This window comes from Solea senegalensis, unplaced genomic scaffold (assembly GCF_019176455.1).
Source record: "Solea senegalensis isolate Sse05_10M unplaced genomic scaffold, IFAPA_SoseM_1 scf7180000017420, whole genome shotgun sequence".
In the NCBI taxonomy this organism is placed as follows: domain Eukaryota; kingdom Metazoa; phylum Chordata; class Actinopteri; order Pleuronectiformes; family Soleidae; genus Solea; species Solea senegalensis.
This window is the reverse complement of record NW_025322395.1, coordinates 1-20,803: the sequence shown is the minus strand read 5'-3', so window position 1 is coordinate 20,803 and position 20,803 is coordinate 1. Positions and strand designations below refer to the sequence as shown.

The window sequence follows — 20,803 nt, the reverse complement described above, 5'->3', positions numbered from 1 at the left end:
TCGATTCCTGTCGCCAGACGTTCTACTCGGCAGCGTCAACCTCCTAATCGCCTTGAGTATGTGGCATTAGGTAATCCGCTTATGACGGTCGTGCAGACACTTTTTCATGGGTTGGTTAATGCTTATAGCGACGCATTTAGTACCGCAGCAGTAAAATCTTGTGTTTACGATGTTTAGCATGCATCAGGAGTTGCATGGTCTAAAGGGGGGAGGGTGTAACCCGGGTGAAAAACCCCATTGTCATTATTATTCCCTTTTTTTTGTGAAGCGTTAAATGATGCCGTGTGTCATTACGTCGTGCCGTTACGTCATTTCGTCGCGTCGTTACGTCATCACATTGCGCCGTAACATAACTCCGTTGGGGCTCGCTGCCGGCAGCAGTGAGAGGAGCACGCCGGGGAAATGTTTGCAGGAGGTACGTTGTAGTACGCCGCGGAATATCGTAATTTAAACACTCTGGAACTAAATGCATTACAGTAACCTAATGTTGAAACATAGGAGCCGACTACCGGAGCCGCTGATCATACGATTCGGAGACCTAGTCTAAATGAATCATGGAATTGGTGAGTTGCGCTAACGCTACATATTACTTGATGCGGTAAATGCCTGTTTCTTTGAATATGTCCTACCACAGAAAATATTAAGCATGCTAAGGTTGTTGGTGATACTGAAATGATTGATAAATATTGTAATATAACAAATATTGTTATTTATTTATAGTGATTTAATTATATTGTACAATATTGTGATTGATATACTGATATGTATTGGGATTATTGTGTGATTATGAGATACTTAATAGGTCCTGTTTTCCATACAGGCCAGGTGATGGCGAGAAGTATAAGAGTATAGTCAAGTTTGAAGATCCTTGGAAACCTCCACTGCTTTGGTCGGGCTGGTAGGAGGCTCCTTGGCACAGGCGCTCCTCTCTCTCTCTGCCCTTACACTCAATTAACATTCCACACCTACATTACACACATTCACCCATTAATACAGACTGTTCCCTAAAACTTATTTATTGTCAATTTGTATATATATATGATCGGAACTGTACATATTGTATTGTTGTATATGAATGGCCATTTGTATTTTGTTAAATAATTCTGGTAATGGTTCACAATTATATGGTGTCACCAAACTTAAACTGCGTTCTGTGTCTTCCTCTCCACTCCTAGAGTCAGACCTGTTCTTCTGAATTCAGCCCAAACCTTAGACTTTCGAAGCTATAACGCATCTAAATAATAGCTATCTGTTAAACTAATTGTACCTTATTAGGGTAGTGTACATGTTACATTTATATTTAGTGCTTTCTGACTAAAAAAAAACAATCAAATCAAAGCTGGTTACAAAGCTATATGCAGAAAGTGGTCCTGGCAACTGAGTGCAAAGAAAAATGTTTGAGAACAAACTGAAAATACTGCATTGTGCATACTTATATCTCAAGTGTCAAAGTAGTTTCCTTTTGAAAAGAACACTTTTTTTTAACCCTACCTTTGTTTCAAACCATTTTAATGTGTAACCCCAAAATAGAAACAGTCAGAAGTATTAAAACAAAAACACAGCTTCCGATTTTAGTAAATTCTCTAATGGCTTCAAATACCTTCCCATAAGAGTAACCCTATCTGTAGTTTACTCTATTGAGGATGACTAACGTGCAAGTAGAGTTTTCAGTGTTTGATTTTTTTTTGAGAGTCCGTTTCCATCAAGAAGATCATCATGGAGATGATCTTCTGGAAAGCTTCAAATGTGTATCTCAGTTCTGGCGGGTAGCTGAGGTCAAGAGCATAAACAAGCGCGAACAACATCACCACAGCAAGTGGTATGTTTCCCAACTCATGCAGAACTTCCACACCCTCCAGAACAATACCTACATCTTCCGGTCCAACATCTGGCTCCTCGCCTTCCTTGCGAATGACAAAGATTCCAAATGTAGTCTCCGTGATTGCAGCTTCAATGCTTTGACCATCCGTGTTCTTCACAGAAATAAGGGGGAAATATAGGATATATATGTAAAGATTTGTTGTCCCATTTTACACACACACAGAGTAAAACAGCTATCATTTATCAAATTTATATTAATTAATATGTAGGACTGGTGAATAAAAACTAAATTACATACCATGTATTCTTTCACAAGGTTCTTGGGCTCTTCATTCAGGTACACACACAGGGCTTTGATGATGCACTCTCTTCTGACATCAATGGCATCAGTCTGAGTATTTAGGACATACTCACTTCTACAACTGACTCGGAGAACCCGTACAAGATTTCCAATGTGCCTGGACTGTCTGTTTAAGCACAAATGGCAAATAAAAACCTTGAAAAAAGATAACCTATTAATCAACAGGTAGAGAAGATTTCACAAACAAAACATTGAATTAAACTTTCTTTCAAATGTAACGATCTTTATTGACCATTGTTTATGATATATGAAGTCACAATATCCATGGGGCAGTGGTTGTATGTTCAATCATAGAAATCATTAATCATAGAAATGTCAAATGAAAGCATGTGGTCCCAGGAAACAGTAACTACCATTGCAACATCAGTGGACATCGTCACATCTGCCTAAGGTTCATATTTATCAGATCCTTCTTCAAAAAAGTGCATTACCCACATCTAGTTTTATTTCTCTCCAACCCTCTGACAGTTCCTCTTTAATGTCATGCATTAAGTTTGAAATATTAAAGCTGTACAGGTTTGACAGTTTCACATTTTTTCTATTATCATACCTGGGTGATGGGTAACATGATGCTCCTAATTTTTCATCCTTGAACGCCACCTTTCTTGCCAGACACCCTCATCAACTTCGAAGAGTGAGCATCCAGCTTGGAGAAGAACTTGGACAGCAAACTGACGGTTGTAATCCTCTTGAATTCAGCAGTTAGCTTAAACGGAAAAAAAGGGCACACAAAAGCAAATTTGACTATCATAGCATTGAAATGAGCTACTAGTTCAACAATTGTCATCTATCACCAAATCCTGAATCAGCTCACGAGTTACTTCAAAGGCTTGCCCACATTTTGTTGGCTGATATAAATCACACTGTACATATTAAATGAAGACAACATATTTCAATTAAAGTGAATGAGCACTGTGCTATTATTCACCTACCTCACGTACACAGAAGAGAGCTGGCCATCTGGTTTTGTAATCCGCAATTAAGGGTGCATCACGAATAACTTCTTGCCTTCTGTGTGCAAAGGTCTTCTCCATCATTGCTGCCAGTGTGTCCTCATTGTTCCTTTTCCTTACGTCTAAAAGCAGGTTCTCTCTTATCTTTTCAAGTGTCTCTGCAGATTCACCAGATGGGTAGGTGGGGCAGTAATTTACTTGGGCTCTTCTGGGCTTCTTTACACCATAAGCAGGAGTGCATTTGTCTACAGGTTTATTTGTCAGGGAATTCAGTTCCACCTCTGGACATCCAAGCCGCTTGAGCTTCCTCCTGTAGTTGGCAAGTTTGTACTTTAAGCTCACCTTCCAGCCACCATATCCAGTGGCAGAGCCTGGCTCTTTCAAACATGGATGTGATGACACAAGGGCTTCGGCAACCTCTTCAACCTCATTGTCTGAGGGGTACACTTTGTATTTAACAATTTCTTCAGCTAAACTGTCAAGAATGGCAGTTTTAAGTCTCATGTCTGGATTCAATAAAGTTCCGCTCTCTTTGAATGCAGTATTGGCTCTGTCCAGCTGCAGCTCACAATCATATGGGAATCGAGGAAGAAAAAAAACAACAGGCCATCCAGAGGATCTTGAAGGGATGGACTCAGGTGAAGACAAAATATCTGTAAATATCACACAAGCTACCAGATGAAAGTGATGACTCATTACCAGACCCTGATGTGGCAGGAGTGGAGTAGGGTGGAGGGGGTGAACCACCAGGCAGGACAGAGGCAGCTGAATCAAAGACAAGTTTTAAGGTACTTTTGTCCTGGATCTCTGACATTGAAGTCAAGTTGGTAAATTCACTGCCAAACTCCGTATCCATAAATTGCAGCCTGAAGTGCTCCTCTACCCCTCTTTATGTTCTGAACAAGTTCACCAACAGTCTCTGGAAGCCCATCTTGCAGGGTCAGTCTCTGGGAATCGTTTATCCCCGAGGATGATTCTGAGTTTCACTGTAGCCATTTCACAATAATCTGGGAATAAAAACAAACACACGTATAAAAATCTATTTGTACAAGTGTACATATTATCTAAGGTTGAGAGACTTATTTTCATTGGTTATCCTAAAATATAATATCTAGATTCATCATTATACATGTAATTTCTGGAAAAAAAAACAAAAAAAAAACTGTTCTCAAAAGCCCAAAGCAATAATTGTAAAGCTGTCTGTTACAAAACTTATTTCAGACAGAAAGCTACGAGTTACATGATACATAATATAGCTACCTAGTTTATGATATTGCCAATTTAATGCTGCATTTATTGTCATTTTTGCATTCAATTATTTTTCACCAGTTCATCTATTTTCAGGCTAGTTTAAGCATTGTTTTGATAAATCTATAACTCATAAGCACACCTATTTTTTTTTTAATTCCAAGAGAGCAGTGACAGTCCAAATAACATAACATGTCTTTTTAATGTCACCATTCTGAGACCCCCTACAAAGTAGTCTACCAGAGGGTAGTCATCTGCTAGGTCACTAAGCTCAATCAGATCTATGTCTTTGGTTGGACATGGCATGAGCTCAAAGGCTCTGTGATGCTCACTATACCACCCACTAAGTCTCTTAACCATAAAAAACAGTCTCTCCTGAATAACAAAAATGTGAACAATCTGTCCAAAATCAGGAAGTCCACTTGTAGACCCATGAGCTATAATCATGCCCTTTTTGAAACTTACACCTTTGGTTGACATAGACCTAGTTAAATGCACCTCTCTTGTACCAGGAAATTTTTGCTTAATATTCTCAACAATTTCGTCTTTTAATACATCGACAGAAACTGTTGAGACACTTGTCATCTCAAGAACAGGCCTTTCAAAACTCGATGCTCTCATGTGATATGAAATCATGAACTGATGCTTAAAAGCTAGTGAGAGGGGCACATTTTTGAAGCAGTTGGAGTGTTGAATGACATGCTTAAAAAAACTGTGCTTAGCCTCGAATCACATTGTCCAGAGACCAACGACAGGACCAAACTTCCTGATGAGTGTAGGATAGTGCTCTAAGTAATGGTGTTTGGGTAGAAGCTGCACATTAGGAAAGAGTTCTTGGTATCTTTTACGGTGCTCTGAAAAAGATACCAAGAACTCTTGGGACAGCTAGTTTTGTAGATGAGTCTGCGTGTGTCGTCAACGTTGTCGTATGCTAACTCGTGAGTTTAGTTAGCTGTGTGCATGGTGAAAGTCGGATATTAATCCACTCTAATAAAACGCCCAGTAACAAAAAAAAAATCATCCGAAATGCAAAAGAGGACAATAACCAACTGTCGATAACATTTCTGCAGCCATATTGTTTTCTGTTCAATGGATGGTAAAGGTGATGTGATGTTGTATCTCAAAATGGCGGTTCCTCTTTACCTGCCAGGTCAAAGGCCATGCCACCTTTCACCATGGCCTTCAGAGAGGGGAACTACTAATTAGGAATGTGCACATTACTGCCACCTACTGCTCTGGAGTTGTAAGCAGAATTGGTTTGCAATCTTAACCCATTAGAATTAGGTTGTTTTAACATAAATTATTCTAGTAAATTTTTAATTGTTGCATTTAATGCTAAAACTGCATGTTTTAAAACTGTTCAACTACAAAAAATGATTTTATATAATAGAAGTTACATGTTAGACTTAGGATAAGGTAACAGACACCCAGTTTGCATTTTTTGAGTGTTGTTTTTAGTTTAGTGTGTTTCCGCGTTTTCACGGCAGGGATAGCGTCTGCTGAGACGCTGGTTCCCCGGCCACGGTGCGTGTTGCGCCGGCTCCGCGGCTGTTGTGCGTTTCGCACTGCGGTTCCGGTGCTGTGCGCTGCGGCGGCGGTACGTGTCGTGACCGGGGAGCCTGGTGGTTCCGCGGCAGCGGTGCGTGTCGCGCCGGAGTGTCGATATTGACTGTGCGCCACGCCGCGCGGCTTCAGTGAGGACCGACACGCACCTGGCCGGGCGCACCGCACTTCATTGTATCTCAAAAAAAGAAAATAATAGCCATTGTATTACAAGCTTGTGCATTTGAAATTGTATTGTAGCTTGAGCGTGCGCATGAGTTTATTTGTCAATGTGTGCCGTGATTTCATAGCGCTGTCCACGGTGATGAAATGAGCCTCGGTGTGGAAGCGTCACGGGATGACCTCATTATATAATTCCAGATTTTGGCTATGTTTGCACTGAGTATGTTTACTTAATTTCAACAATGTAGCGATAATGGTCTCCAGTTTTAGCGGTGCGTGTTGCGCCCAGTGTCAACGTGGATTGCGCGCAACGCCGCACCACACTTCCTTGTATCTTAAAAAAAAAAACAACAATAGCTGCTGTATTACAACCTTGTGCATTTGAAATTGTATTGTAGCTTGAGCGTGCGCATGAGTTTATTTGTCAATGTGTGCCGTGATTTCATAGCGCTGTCCACGGTGATGAAATGAGCCTCGGTGTGGAAGCGTCACGGGATGACCTCATTATATAATTCCAGATTTTGGCTATGTTTGCACTGAGTATGTTTACTTTATTTCAAAAATGTAGCCATAATGGTCTCCAGTTTTAGCGGTGCGTGTTGCGCCCAGTGTCAACGTGGATTGCGCGCAACGCCGCACCGCACTTCCTTGTATCTTAAAAAAAAAGAAAAGAATAGCTGCTGTATTACAACCTTGTGCATTTGAAATTGTATTGTAGCTTGAGCGTGCGCATGAGTTTATTTGTCAATGTGTGCCGTGATTTCATAGCGCTGTCCACGGAAATGAATTGAGCCTCGGTGTCGGCAGCGTCACAGGGTGACCTCATTATATAATTCAAGATTTTGGCTATGTTTGCACTGAGTGTGTTTACTTAATTTCAACAATGTAGCCATAATGGTCTCCAGTTTTAGCGGTGCGTGTTGAGCCGAGTGGACGTGGACTGTGCGCAGCGCCGCACCACACTTCCTTGTATCTTAAAAAAAGAAAACAATAGCTGCTGTATTACAAGCTTGTGCATTTGAAATTGTAATGTAGCTTGAGCATGCGCATGAGTTTATTTGTCAGTGTGTCCCGTGATTTCATAGCGCTGTCCATGGTGGTGAAATGAGCCTCGGTGTGGAAGCGTCACGGGGTGACCTCATTATATAATTCCAGATTTTGGCTATGTTTACACTGAGTGTGTTTCCTTAATTTCAACAATTACCATAATGGTCTCCAGTTTTAGCGGTGCGTGTTGCGCGAGTGTCGACGTGGACTGTGCGCAGCGCAGTGCTGCACCGCACTTCCTTGTATCTTAAAAAAGAAAAGAATAGCCGCTGTGTTACAACCTTGTGCATTTGAAATTGTATTGTAGCTTGAGCGTGCGCATGAGTTTATTTGTCAATGTGTCCCGTGATTTCATAGCGCTGTCCATGGTGGTGAAATGAGCCTCGGTGTGGAAGCGTCACGGGGTGACCTCATTATATAATTCCAGATTTTGGCTTTGTTTGCAATGAGTGTGTTTCCTTAATTTCAACAATGTAGCGATAATGGTCTCCAGTTTTAGCAGTGCGTGTTGCGCCCAGTGTCAACGTGGATTGCGCGCAACGCCGCACCACACTTCCTTGTATCTTAAAAAAAAGAAAACAATAGCTGCTGTATTACAACCTTGTGCATTTGAAATTGTAATGTAGCTTGAGCATGCGCATGAGTTTATTTGTCAGTGTGTCCCGTGATTTCATAGCGCTGTCCATGGTGGTGAAATGAGCCTCGGTGTGGAAGCGTCACGGGGTGACCTCATTATATAATTCCAGATTTTGGCTATGTTTGCAATGAGTGTGTTTCCTTAATTTCAACAATGTAGCGATAATGGTCTCCAGTTTTAGCGGTGCGTGTTGCGCCCAGTGTCAACGTGGATTGCGCGCAACGCCGCACCACACTTCCTTGTATCTTAAAAAAAAAACAACAATAGCTGCTGTATTACAACCTTGTGCATTTGAAATTGTATTGTAGCTTGAGCGTGCGCATGAGTTTATTTGTCAATGTGTGCCGTGATTTCATAGCGCTGTCCACGGTGATGAAATGAGCCTCGGTGTGGAAGCGTCACGGGATGACCTCATTATATAATTCCAGATTTTGGCTATGTTTGCACTGAGTATGTTTACTTTATTTCAAAAATGTAGCCATAATGGTCTCCAGTTTTAGCGGTGCGTGTTGCGCCCAGTGTCAACGTGGATTGCGCGCAACGCCGCACCACACTTCCTTGTATCTTAAAAAAAAAAAAACAATAGCTGCTGTATTACAAGCTTGTGCATTTGAAATTGTATTGTAGCTTGAGCGTGCGCATGAGTTTATTTGTCAATGTGTGCCGTGATTTCATAGCGCTTTCCACGGTGATGAAATGAGCCTCTGTATCGGCAGCGTCACGGGGTGACCTCATTATATAATTCCAGATTTTGGCTATGTTTGCACTGAGTATGTTTACTTAATTTCAACAATGTAGCCATAATGGTCTCCAGTTTTAGCGGTGCGTGTTGCGCCCAGTGTCAACGTGGATTGCGCGCAACGCCGCACCACACTTCCTTGTATCTTAAAAAAAAAGAAAACAATAGCTGCTGTATTACAACCTTGTGCATTTGAAATTGTATTGTAGCTTGAGCGTGCGCATGAGTTTATTTGTCAATGTGTCCCGTGATTTCATAGCGCTGTCCATGGTGGTGAAATGAGCCTCGGTGTGGAAGCGTCACGGGGTGACCTCATTATATAATTCCAGATTTTGGCTATGTTTACACTGAGTGTGTTTCCTTAATTTCAACAATTACCATAATGGTCTCCAGTTTTAGCGGTGCGTGTTGCGCGAGTGTCGACGTGGACTGTGCGCAGCGCAGTGCTGCACCGCACTTCCTTGTATCTTAAAAAAGAAAAGAATAGCCGCTGTGTTACAACCTTGTGCATTTGAAATTGTATTGTAGCTTGAGCGTGCGCATGAGTTTATTTGTCAATGTGTCCCGTGATTTCATAGCGCTGTCCACGGTGGTGAAATGAGCCTCGGTGTGGAAGCGTCACGGGGTGACCTCATTATATAATTTCAGATTTTGGCTATGTTTGCACTGAGTATGTTTACTTAATTTCAACAATGTAGCCATAATGGTCTCCAGTTTTAGCGGTGCTTGTTGCGCGAGTGTTGACGTGGACTGTGCGCAGCGCAACGCCGCATCACACTTCCTTGTATCTTAAAAAAAACAAAACAATAGCTGCTGTATTACAAGCTTGTGCATTTGAAATTGTATTGTAGCTTGAGCGTGCGCATGAGTTTATTTGTCAATGTGTGCCGTGATTTCATAGCGCTTTCCACGGTGATGAAATGAGCCTCTGTATCGGCAGCGTCACGGGGTGACCTCATTATATAATTCCAGATTTTGGCTATGTTTGCACTGAGTATGTTTACTTTATTTCAAAAATGTAGCCATAATGGTCTCCAGTTTTAGCGGTGCGTGTTGCGCCCAGTGTCAACGTGGATTGCGCGCAACGCCGCACCGCACTTCCTTGTATCTTAAAAAAAAAAAAAACAATAGCTGCTGTATTACAACCTTGTGCATTTGAAATTGTATTGTATCTTGAGCGTGCGCATGAGTTTATTTGTCAATGTGTGCCGTGATTTCATAGCGCTGTCCATGGTGGTGAAATGAGCCTCGGTGTGGAAGCGTCACGGGGTGACCTCATTATATAATTCCAGATTTTGGCTATGTTTGCACTGAGTATGTTCACTTAATTTCAACAATGTAGCCATAATGGTCTCCAGTTTTAGCGGTGCTTGTTGCGCGAGTGTTGACGTGGACTGTGCGCAGCGCAGTGCTGCACCGCACTTCCTTGTATCTTAAAAAAGAAAAGAATAGCAGCTGTGTTACAACCTTGTGCATTTGAAATTGTATTGTAGCTTGAGCGTGCGCATGAGTTTATTTGTCAATGTGTGCCGTGATTTCATAGCGCTGTCCACGGTGATGAATTGAGCCTCGGTGTCGGCAGCGTCACGGGGTGACCTCATTATATAATTCCAGATTTTGGCTATGTTTGCACTGAGTGTGTTTACTTAATTTCAACAATGTAGCGATAATGGTCTCCAGTTTTAGCGGTGCGTGTTGCGCCCAGTGTCAACGTGGATTGCGCGCAATGCCGCACCACACTTCCTTGTATCTTAAAAAAAAGAAAACAATAGCTGCTGTATTACAACCTTGTGCATTTGAAATTGTATTGTAGCTTGAGCGTGCGCATGAGTTTATTTGTCAATGTGTCCCGTGCGCAGTGCAGCGCGGCACCGCACTTCCTTGTATCTTAAAAAAAAAGAAAAGAATAGCCGCTGTATTACAACCTTGTGCATTTGAAATTGTATTGTAGCTTGAGCGTGCGCATGAGTTTATTTGTCAATGTGTCCCGTGATTTCATAGCGCTGTCCATGGTGGTGAAATGAGCCTCGGTGTGGAAGCGTCACGGGGTGACCTCATTATATAATTCCAGATTTTGGCTATGTTTACACTGAGTGTGTTTCCTTAATTTCAACAATTACCATAATGGTCTCCAGTTTTAGCGGTGCGTGTTGCGCAAGTGTCGACGTGGACTGTGCGCAGCGCAGTGCTGCACCTCACTTACTTGTATCTTAAAAAAAAGAAAACAATAGCTGCTGTATTACAACCTTGTGCATTTGAAATTGTATTGTAGCTTGAGCATGCGCATGAGTTTATTTGTCAATGTGTGCCGTGATTTCATAGCGCTGTCCACGGTGATGAATTGAGCCTCGGTGTCGGCAGCGTCACGGGATGACCTCATTATATAATTCCAGATTTTGGCTATGTTTGCACTGAGTATGTTTACTTTATTTCAAAAATGTAGCCATAATGGTCTCCAGTTTTAGCGGTGCGTGTTGCGCCCAGTGTCAACGTGGATTGCGCGCAACGCCGCACCACACTTCCTTGTATCTTAAAAAAAAAAAAACAATAGCTGCTGTATTACAAGCTTGTGCATTTGAAATTGTATTGTAGCTTGAGCGTGCGCATGAGTTTATTTGTCAATGTGTCCCGTGCGCAGTGCAGCGCCGCACCGCACTTCCTTGTATCTTAAAAAAAAAGAAAAGAATAACCGCTGTATTACAACCTTGTGCATTTGAAATTGTATTGTAGCTTGAGCATGCGCATGAGTTTATCTGTCAATGTGTGCCGTGATTTCATAGCGCTGTTCACGGTGGTGAAATGAGCCTCGGTGTGGAAGCGTCACGGGATGACCTCATTATATAATTCCAGATTTTGGCAATGTTTGCACTGAGTATGTTTACTTAATTTCAACAATGTAGCGATAATGGTCTCCAGTTTTAGCAGTGCGTGTTGCGCCCAGTGTCAACGTGGATTGCGCGCAACGCCGCACCACACTTCCTTGTATCTTAAAAAAAAAACAAAAACAATAGCTGCTGTATTACAACCTTGTGCATTTGAAATTGTATTGTAGCTTGAGCGTGCGCATGAGTTTATTTGTCAGTGTGTGCGGTGTTTGCATAGCGCTGTCCACGGTGATGAAATGAGCCTCGGTGTGGAAGCGTAACGGGTGACCTCATTATATAATTTCAGATTTTGGCTATGTTTGCACTGAGTATGTTTACTTAATTTCAACAATGTAGCCATAATGGTCTCCAGTTTTAGCGGTGCGTGTTGCGCCCAGTGTCAACGTGGATTGCGCGCAACGCCGCACCACACTTCCTTGTATCTTAAAAAAAACAACAACAATAGCTGCTGTATTACAACCTTGTGCATTTGAAATTGTATTGTAGCTTGAGCGTGCGCATGAGTTTATTTGTCAATGTGTGCCGTGATTTCATAGCGCTGTCCACGGTGATGAAATGAGCCTCGGTGTGGAAGCGTCACGGGATGACCTCATTATATAATTCCAGATTTTGGCTATGTTTGCACTGAGTATGTTTACTTTATTTCAAAAATGTAGCCATAATGGTCTCCAGTTTTAGCGGTGCGTGTTGCGCCCAGTGTCAACGTGGATTGCGCGCAACGCCGCACCACACTTCCTTGTATCTTAAAAAAAAAAAAACAATAGCTGCTGTATTACAAGCTTGTGCATTTGAAATTGTATTGTATCTTGAGCGTGCGCATGAGTTTATTTGTCAATGTGTGCCGTGATTTCATAGCGCTGTCCATGGTGGTGAAATGAGCTTCGGTGTGGAAGCGTCACGGGGTGACCTCATTATATAATTCCAGATTTTGGCTATGTTTACACTGAGTGTGCTTCTTTAATTTCAACAATGTAGCCATAATGGTCTCCAGTTTTAGCGGTGCCTGTTGAGCCGAGTGTAGACGTGGACTGTGCGCAGCGCAGCGCTGCACCGCACTTCCTTGTATCTTAAAAAAAAAGAAAAGAATAGCCGCTGTATTACAACCTTGTGCATTTGAAATTGTATTGTAGCTTGAGCGTGCGCATGAGTTTATTTGTCAATGTGTCCCGTGCGCAGTGCAGCGCCGCACCGCACTTCCTTGTATCTTAAAAAAAAAGAAAAGAATAACCGCTGTATTACAACCTTGTGCATTTGAAATTGTATTGTAGCTTGAGCATGCGCATGAGTTTATCTGTCAATGTGTGCCGTGATTTCATAGCGCTGTCCACGGTGGTGAAATGAGCCTCGGTGTGGAAGCGTCACGGGATGACCTCATTATATAATTCCAGATTTTGGCAATGTTTGCACTGAGTATGTTTACTTAATTTCAACAATGTAGCGATAATGGTCTCCAGTTTTAGCAGTGCGTGTTGCGCCCAGTGTCAACGTGGATTGCGCGCAACGCCGCACCACACTTCCTTGTATCTTAAAAAAACAAAAAAACAATAGCTGCTGTATTACAACCTTGTGCATTTGAAATTTTATTGTAGCTTGAGCGTGCGCATGAGTTTATTTGTCAATGTGTCCCGTGATTTCATAGCGCTGTCCATGGTGGTGAAATGAGCCTCGGTGTGGAAGCGTCACGGGGTGACCTCATTATATAATTCCAGATTTTGGCTATGTTTGCACTGAGTATGTTTACTTAATTTCAACAATGTAGCCATAATGGTCTCCAGTTTTAGCGGTGCTTGTTGCGCGAGTGTCGACGTGGACTGTGCGCAGCGCAACGCCGCACCACACTTCCTTGTATCTTAAAAAAAAGAAAAGAATAGCCATTGTATTACAACCTTGTGCATTTGAAATTGTATTGTATCTTGAGCATGCGCATGAGTTTATTTGTCAGTGTGTGCCGTGATTTCATAGCGCTGTCCACGGTGGTGAAATGAGCCTCGGTGTGGAAGCGTCACGGGGTGACCTCATTATATAATTCCAGATTTTGGCTATGTTTACACTGAGTGTGTTTCTTTAATTTCAACAATGTAGCCACAGTGGTCTCCAGTTTTATGAAGTTAATGTTGAGAATGTATCTTGTCTGCGGCGAATGAGTTAGTTCAACTTAAACCATTTAGGAAACCAATTAAGTTTATTAACTCAAACAATTTAAGCATAACAAAGTATTTGATTTGAGTACAAGTAACTCAAGTATTTGTTGTTAAAGTAACCTGGGTAAAGTGCATTGTCCTAATTACATTCAGTTAATCAAAACTACTAAGTATGTGACACTTATGTGAAACGGATTCATCTGAACTGAAATGATCTTCTTTATACAAATGTTAATACTTAAGTTGACTTGACTCTTTTCTTTCTACTAAATCAAATTATTACATTCTACTTCTGACAACTTGAAATGGAGATCATAGATCAGTGCGTGAGCCATTACAACCTGATTGTGAGGACCAGAGACACATGGTGAGTTTCAAAGGGAACTCCAGCAGGAACCTGATCTTCATTCACTACTGCCACCAGAGCCACTGCCCCTCTTGGGTTGCTTCCAACTCATCCTGAAAAGGGAACAAACACATGTTCAGTGTTTTCAGTGTATTCAGACAAATCATTCAACTTAAAAAAGAAAACATGATGTCATCATCACTACTTGATGCAATAGTCAAATAGAAGCGCTGTCAATAAAAAGGTAAACATGTTGCATGTATTAGTTGTGAAATGTAGCGTTACACTGTACTCACATCTTATACCAAACTGAGAATACAAGCTTATTTAGGGAAGATCATCACCCTTCTTTTCTCCTTCTATATGATGAGGAGAGAGTTCCAGTCTGTGTGTTCACTTGTTACTGAGGTTTTGTCAAAATATCTGATAAAGATCAGTTTACACACACACACACACATGTATCTGAATCTTTGTAGTACCAATAGTAAAAGATGTTAAAGACACAATAAACACACAGCAGAAAGCATCAGTGACTTTGCTTTGAATATGAATGTACTGATCTATGGATATGGGAAAAGGAGAATAGAAAAAAGACTTTTGTTGAAACAGTGGAATCCTCCTTTAAATACAGCAGCAGGCCAGCCAGGGCTGCTGTTCTAGCTGCAGTCATGTTTTTGTCCTGTTTGCACAGGGGGGTGTTAAGCTCTACTCCTCACATTCAACAGCAATGTAATGCAAATGGTCCTCATATGCCATCAAAACATCTTCCATCTTCTCACCAAAACTTCCAGTCTTCCTCTTCTGTTCAAGTTTCAGCAGCTGGGGTGCATATTTGTCAAGTGCAGTGTAGAAGGACAATGGTAGATATGGATTGGTGATTCTGTGGAATTCACTGTAGAGCTGCATGGAAAACAAAGCACAGGACATTTTGGCACGACTAGACGTAACATATTAAAACTCTTTTCCAGCTAAAGCATTGCTACAACGATGACTTTGACAGTGTGTGGGTGTCACCATCCGCTTTCACTCACTTGAGCTTCACTAAAGAGTGCAGGTCGTGTCTCTTTTAGTTTGGCAAGGAGGAGCTGAATTCCCAGTTTCTTCATGCCTGAGTGCAAAGGTGCGCTGCATATGTTGATGGAGACCTGTGACATAAAACACAAGGAGCTACTGAAGGTGCTACGTCTGTTTTTCACTAGACTACTCATAGATATCACTACATCGACTGACAGTTAATGTATTATTTATTTGAACTTACAATTTTACATTTATATTAAAATACATACACAAATATGAAAAAACTGTACACTATAGTGGCGGTGATTCACTGAACATCATATGTTGGGTGCACATTTAAACACAGGATCCAGGCAGCTTTCCAAGTTCCAATATTTTATTTCCAAGTAAACGGTAGTTGGTGATGAGGGGTAATGGTGGATGATTTTGTCTATATGAAAATGATAAAGGAAATATTACAATCTAGAAAGTATCAAATATACAATAAGAAATGAGGTTGTCTTAGACTTACATCAATAATACGTCCACTCTTACTTTCCTCTCTTTAGCAAAGGATTAAACTCAGGATTCTAGTATAATGAAACACAAACAATAAGTAAGTCTTCAGACAAGATGTAGTATCAACCAAATGAATCATTAAATGAGTGAACGTCCATAAAACTCACAGCCAGTGTCCCTTTGTTCTCGTGGATTGTTTGGAGGGAAAATAGGGGGGTCAAAGGGCGGAAGGGGCGGTTTATATAGGATTAGGGGTGTGATCCAGGTAGGTGTGGCAGTGAGGAGGCAGGTGAGGTGGAGACTTGGGATTTTAACAAAATACATATGCAGTGACCGTGCGACTTTAATATAAATCTAAAATTCGAAGGTAAAATCAATTATTAATACTATCCAAAATGTCTACATTAAAAACAAAATAACACGTCAACCACAAATCTATGGATCACACCAAGCATCTGAGAGACGTCTGAGCCAGCGGATCATTTCATCAGGACAGGCCGAGGTTACGCCGACAACGTACCGCGCTGAAATCAGTTTCAGGTTGGATATTCAACAGACATTCGCTTCCTTACATTCAAGTGTTGAGTGTGTTTGTGGTTTGTTTCTGTTTGGTTGTGATGAGTTTCTGTTGTACTCATGCCACTAAACCGAATCCAGTCTGTGGTTTGTAGCAGGTTTGCATTGTTGCTGCACACAGAGAGTGAGACACAAACATGGGACTGTGATGGTTTCATTAAAAGACAAGAGATGAGAAGAAGACTGGAGTCAGTGAGGAAACAAGGAAACAAAGTAACGTCAAACTTACATCTGTGATCTGTCAGCAGTTTGAATACTGGCACGAATGGTCAGCTTACACACTGTGGGAGAGCGACAACAACGGTGAACAAAACAAACGCCACAGAAGCTGCAGTGCAAACTCCACCCATCTATGCCTGCAGAGGAAAAACTACATGTCTACTATAAACTGCTTTCTATATCCCTTCTATATCCTGGTTGGATTTAAACAGACACACCTGCCAATTTATTAGGTACACATTTTCTGTTGTTTATGAACACACTGATTGAATGAGCCAATCACATGGCAGTAAGTCATTGCATTTAGGCAGGTAGACATGATCAGGACGCCCAAATCAAGTTCAAACAGACTATCAGCATTAGGAAGAAAGGTGATTCAAGGAGCTTTTAATGTGGCATGGTTACTGGTAGTATTTGACAAACTGCTTGCACAACCACGGTGTGAAAAACAGAAAATATCCAGTCATGCCATGTTGAGGTCAAAGATCAGAAGAAAGGCCACGATAAGAAAGCAAAAGGAACTCAAATCACTGCAACCAAAGTGTGCAGAACACCATCTGAAGGCACAACACATTGAACCTGCAGAAGACCACAGCACGTGTCACTGCCACCACCATCATACCCTGTGTACTTAATAGTGTGGCCAATGAAAGTAGAAAACACACAACCAGAGCCAGATATTGGAGCGATATTGACCAAATTCACTGTACATGCACCAGTTTTCCTCGACTGCTCATGCTGAAAAGACAGAGAATGTAAGCCCTAACAATCCAGAGTTGTACGGTGCAGTCACTTCTCGGCAGGCCCTGCCGAGAAGTGACTGCACCCTGTAACTCTTTATTGCAAGGAGCGATATTGACCAAATTCACTGTACATGCACCTGGTTTCCTCTACTTTCCTCTCCTGTACTGATTCTTCCAATTAGCCACTCACAGTGTGACTCCTGGCTGCTGAGTTAGTTAGCACCAGTTAGTTACTAGAAACCCAAGCCTTTTCAGATGATTCATATTAATAAATACACCATTAAATAATTACTGAAGTCAGTCATTAACTATTTAAATACATAAATACACCATTAAGAAATGACTAAAGTGTCATTCATTATTTAAATTAATAAATAGACTGTTCAATAATTACTTACATCACATTGGTTTTCTTAGGTTACAAAACACTGACATGGGTTTTTACGCCATAACTCAGTAACAATAATAATAATAATGATAATATTCAGTGGAGTTCCACTTCAGGTTTTATGTGATACTCATTCCAAACTAAATATTAGTTTAAATGTCATATGATTAAAAAAATGTGTTAAAGTTTGATTGTACACTTACATTTAAGTGTTAAGTGTGTTTGTTTCTGTTTGGTTGTGATGAGTTTCTGTTGTACTCACACCAGCAAACCGAATCCAGTTCAGTCCGTCCATGAATACCAGTCCGGGTTTGCAGCAGGTTTGCGTTGATGCTGCAAACAGAGAGTGAGACACAAACAGGTGACTGTGATCGTTTCATTAAAGACAAGAGATGAGAAGAAGACTGATGTCAGTGAGGAAACAAAGTAACGTCAAACTTACATCTGTGATCTGTCAGCATCTCCTCTCCCTCTGGTGCAGCTGTCAACACAGGAGTTTAAATATTGGCACAACGGTCAGCCAATCCGGTGTGAAAGCTTGAAATGTTTTGGGGCGGGGCTTATTATTGAAAACATGTGCGCTGTGACTGACTTTTTTTAACCATAACTTTATTTAAAACATTCCACAAACGTTGCATTGTTCTGGGGGTCCTCTGGGTCAAATAACACACTAATATATATATATACTGGTGGTCATTGTTGCTATTCTGTGTTAGTTCACTCAAAAAAATAACTTGTTCCCGGAACATAATAAAATTATGGAAATAATTTCCACCTAAATAAAATGCTTTAATTTAGCAAGAAACAATTTTGTTGAGTGACCTGAATGTAAATATGATGGGTCAACATGATGCATTTGCATTAGTGTTACTTAATTACCAGTGGTCAGTCCAACTAGATTTGTAAGGGTAAATGTAACATACTAATGTAATTTTGTAATGCCATTTAAACATGTATGATATGATTATGAGTTACTTAATTTAATATGGTAGTTACAACTACTTTTTAAAACAGTGCAGTACATGAATTAATTGTGCTGAGCCAACAACACAAAGTTAGGTGGAAGTGGTTTAGCCCAAGAGACATGAAAATGAACACAATAGTACTTATTCAGAAAATAAACAATTAACATACATATTCAGCAATATAAACAAATGTCAACCTATATACCCCCAGCTGGTGTCAAGTTTGGAAAATAATAACACGAAGAAAAGAGCTCAAGTGGCTTTTGAGAAATCTGCAACATACATTCCTATACACTTAGACAAAACCATTGAACAACTCACATTAAGTGTTTATGTAACCCGGGTGAAAAACCCCATTGTCATTATTATTCCCTTTTTTTTGTGAAGCGTTAAATGATGCCGTGTGTCATTACGTCGTGCCGTTACGTCATTTCGTCGCGTCGTTACGTCATCACATTGCGCCGTAACATAACTCCGTTGGGGCTCGCTGCCGGCAGCAGTGAGAGGAGCACGCCGGGGAAATGTTTGCAGGAGGTACGTTGTAGTACGCCGCGGAATATCGTAATTTAAACACTCTGGAACTAAATGCATTACAGTAACCTAATGTTGAAACATAGGAGCCGCCTACCGGAGCCGCTGATCATACGATTCGGAGACCTAGTCTAAATGAATCATGGAATTGGTGAGTTGCGCTAACGCTACATATTACTTGATGCGGTAAATGCCTGTTTCTTTGAATATGTCCTACCACAGAAAATATTAAGCATGCTAAGGTTGTTGGTGATACTGAAATGATTTATAAATATTGTAATATAACAAATATTGTTATTTATTTATAGTGATTTAATTATATTGTACAATATTGTGATTGATATACTGATATGTATTGGGATTATTGTGTGATTATGAGATATTTAATAGGTCCTGTTTTCCATACAGGCCAGGTGATGGCGAGAAGTATAAGAGTATAGTCAAGTTTGAAGATCCTTGGAAACCTCCACTGCTTTGGTCGGGCTGGTAGGAGGCTCCTTGGCACAGGCGCTCCTCTCTCTCTCTGCCCTTACACTCAATTAACATTCCACACCTACATTACACACATTCACCCATTAATACAGACTGTTCCCTAAAACTTATTTATTGTCAATTTGTATATATATATGATCGGAACTGTACATATTGTATTGTTGTATATGAATGGCCATTTGTATTTTGTTAAATAATTCTGGTAATGGTTCACAATTATATGGTGTCACCAAACTTAAACTGCGTTCTGTGTCTTCCTCTCCACTCCTAGAGTCAGACCTGTTCTTCTGAATTCAGCCCAAACCTTAGACTTTCGAAACGCATCTAAATAATAGCTATCTGTTAAACTAATTGTACCTTATTAGGGTAGTGTACATGTTACATATTGTGGCGAGCTAGCCAGGAGTGGAGAAAGACTTGAACATTTGTGGTTTTTTTTGGTTTTCATATATTCATATATTTGTGTAGTGGTAATAATAATAATGGACATATTCGAGAAGCGGGGCATTAAGATTCCGAATGCAGTTTTGATAAAGGAAGCAACAAAAACTGAAACAGATGATGAAGTAGTCGACTTTTTACAGCAGTACGGTTCTATTTTAAAATTTGAACGTATCGATGATGAACCCGATGCTGTTTTTCACCAGTCGATTGTGGTTGAATATAATTCCACCGCTGCAGTAGTTGCGTTACGTCCACTTCTACCGTATATATATGAGTGTGATGGCGATGATGTTACTTATAAGATCTTGGACCTATCTACTGTCTGCGCGCATGAGGTTGGGAGGTCACAAACTAAGAACTACCTCTCTGAATTACAAAAAGTTGCGAAATGGACAGGCCAAGATTTTGCGGTTGTCCTTAACGGGGTAATGTCTCTGTTTGGTCAGTCAGTCACCCAGCTTGATCCTACTGCTACTGATGTGGAGACTTCGTTGGATGATGGAAAGCCACCGTCTGCTGTCATAGTCAATCTGTCGCCCCCAGCACTGCTCTCTGCTGCCACCTTTGGTCATTCACTTGGACCTGCTTCTTCAGACCAGAGCACAGAACCACGCACAAGGGTCCAGCCGGACCCTACAGCCCAACACGCCTCAAGATCCTCGTTACCAGCTATGTCACATGCTAACCTTAATCCACCTGAAGTTCAACGCTATGTGGTTGAGCATATCGTCAAGAACAGCGACAGTGCTATGCACCCTGCACAGCGTCTGAGAACATTCTCTGGAAGATCACCCAGAACTCAAACCGAGTCAGATTACGACACATGGCGTTCCGGAGTTGAACTGCTATTACAAGATCCTGCAGTGTCCGACCTACAGCGTTCACGAAGGATCTTTGACAGCTTGTTACCACCTGCTGCTGATGTGATTAAGCACTTGAAACCCGACACTCCACCAACAGTGTATCTACAGACACTTGATTCAGCGTACGGTACGGTGCAGGATGGCAATGAGCTATACGCCAAATT

General features: G+C 41.1%; 3 long non-coding RNA genes across 4 annotated transcripts; 2 read left to right on the top strand and 1 right to left on the bottom strand.

The window, feature by feature from the left end:
* Nucleotides 1-274: 274 nt before the first annotated feature.
* Nucleotides 275-1,144, top strand: LOC122764458. Its single transcript, XR_006359699.1, has 2 exons — nucleotides 275-563; nucleotides 821-1,144. It is a non-coding gene; the product is annotated as an uncharacterized LOC122764458 (long non-coding RNA).
* A 76-nt stretch (nucleotides 1,145-1,220) lies between these two features.
* LOC122764457 lies at nucleotides 1,221-15,784 on the bottom strand. 2 transcript variants are annotated; one of them, XR_006359698.1, is made up of 10 exons: nucleotides 15,586-15,784; nucleotides 15,432-15,489; nucleotides 15,190-15,350; nucleotides 14,935-15,048; nucleotides 14,683-14,803; nucleotides 13,899-14,016; nucleotides 3,115-4,142; nucleotides 2,733-2,888; nucleotides 2,120-2,288; nucleotides 1,221-1,973 (listed from the first exon to the last, which is right to left on the bottom strand). It is a non-coding gene; the product is annotated as an uncharacterized LOC122764457 (long non-coding RNA). The 2 variants fall into 2 exon arrangements; XR_006359697.1 differs by having other exon boundaries at nucleotides 15,432-15,784.
* A 3,149-nt stretch (nucleotides 15,785-18,933) lies between these two features.
* On the top strand, nucleotides 18,934-19,572 carry LOC122764459. The gene is made up of 2 exons (XR_006359700.1): nucleotides 18,934-18,991; nucleotides 19,249-19,572. It is a non-coding gene; the product is annotated as an uncharacterized LOC122764459 (long non-coding RNA).
* Nucleotides 19,573-20,803: the final 1,231 nt, after the last annotated feature.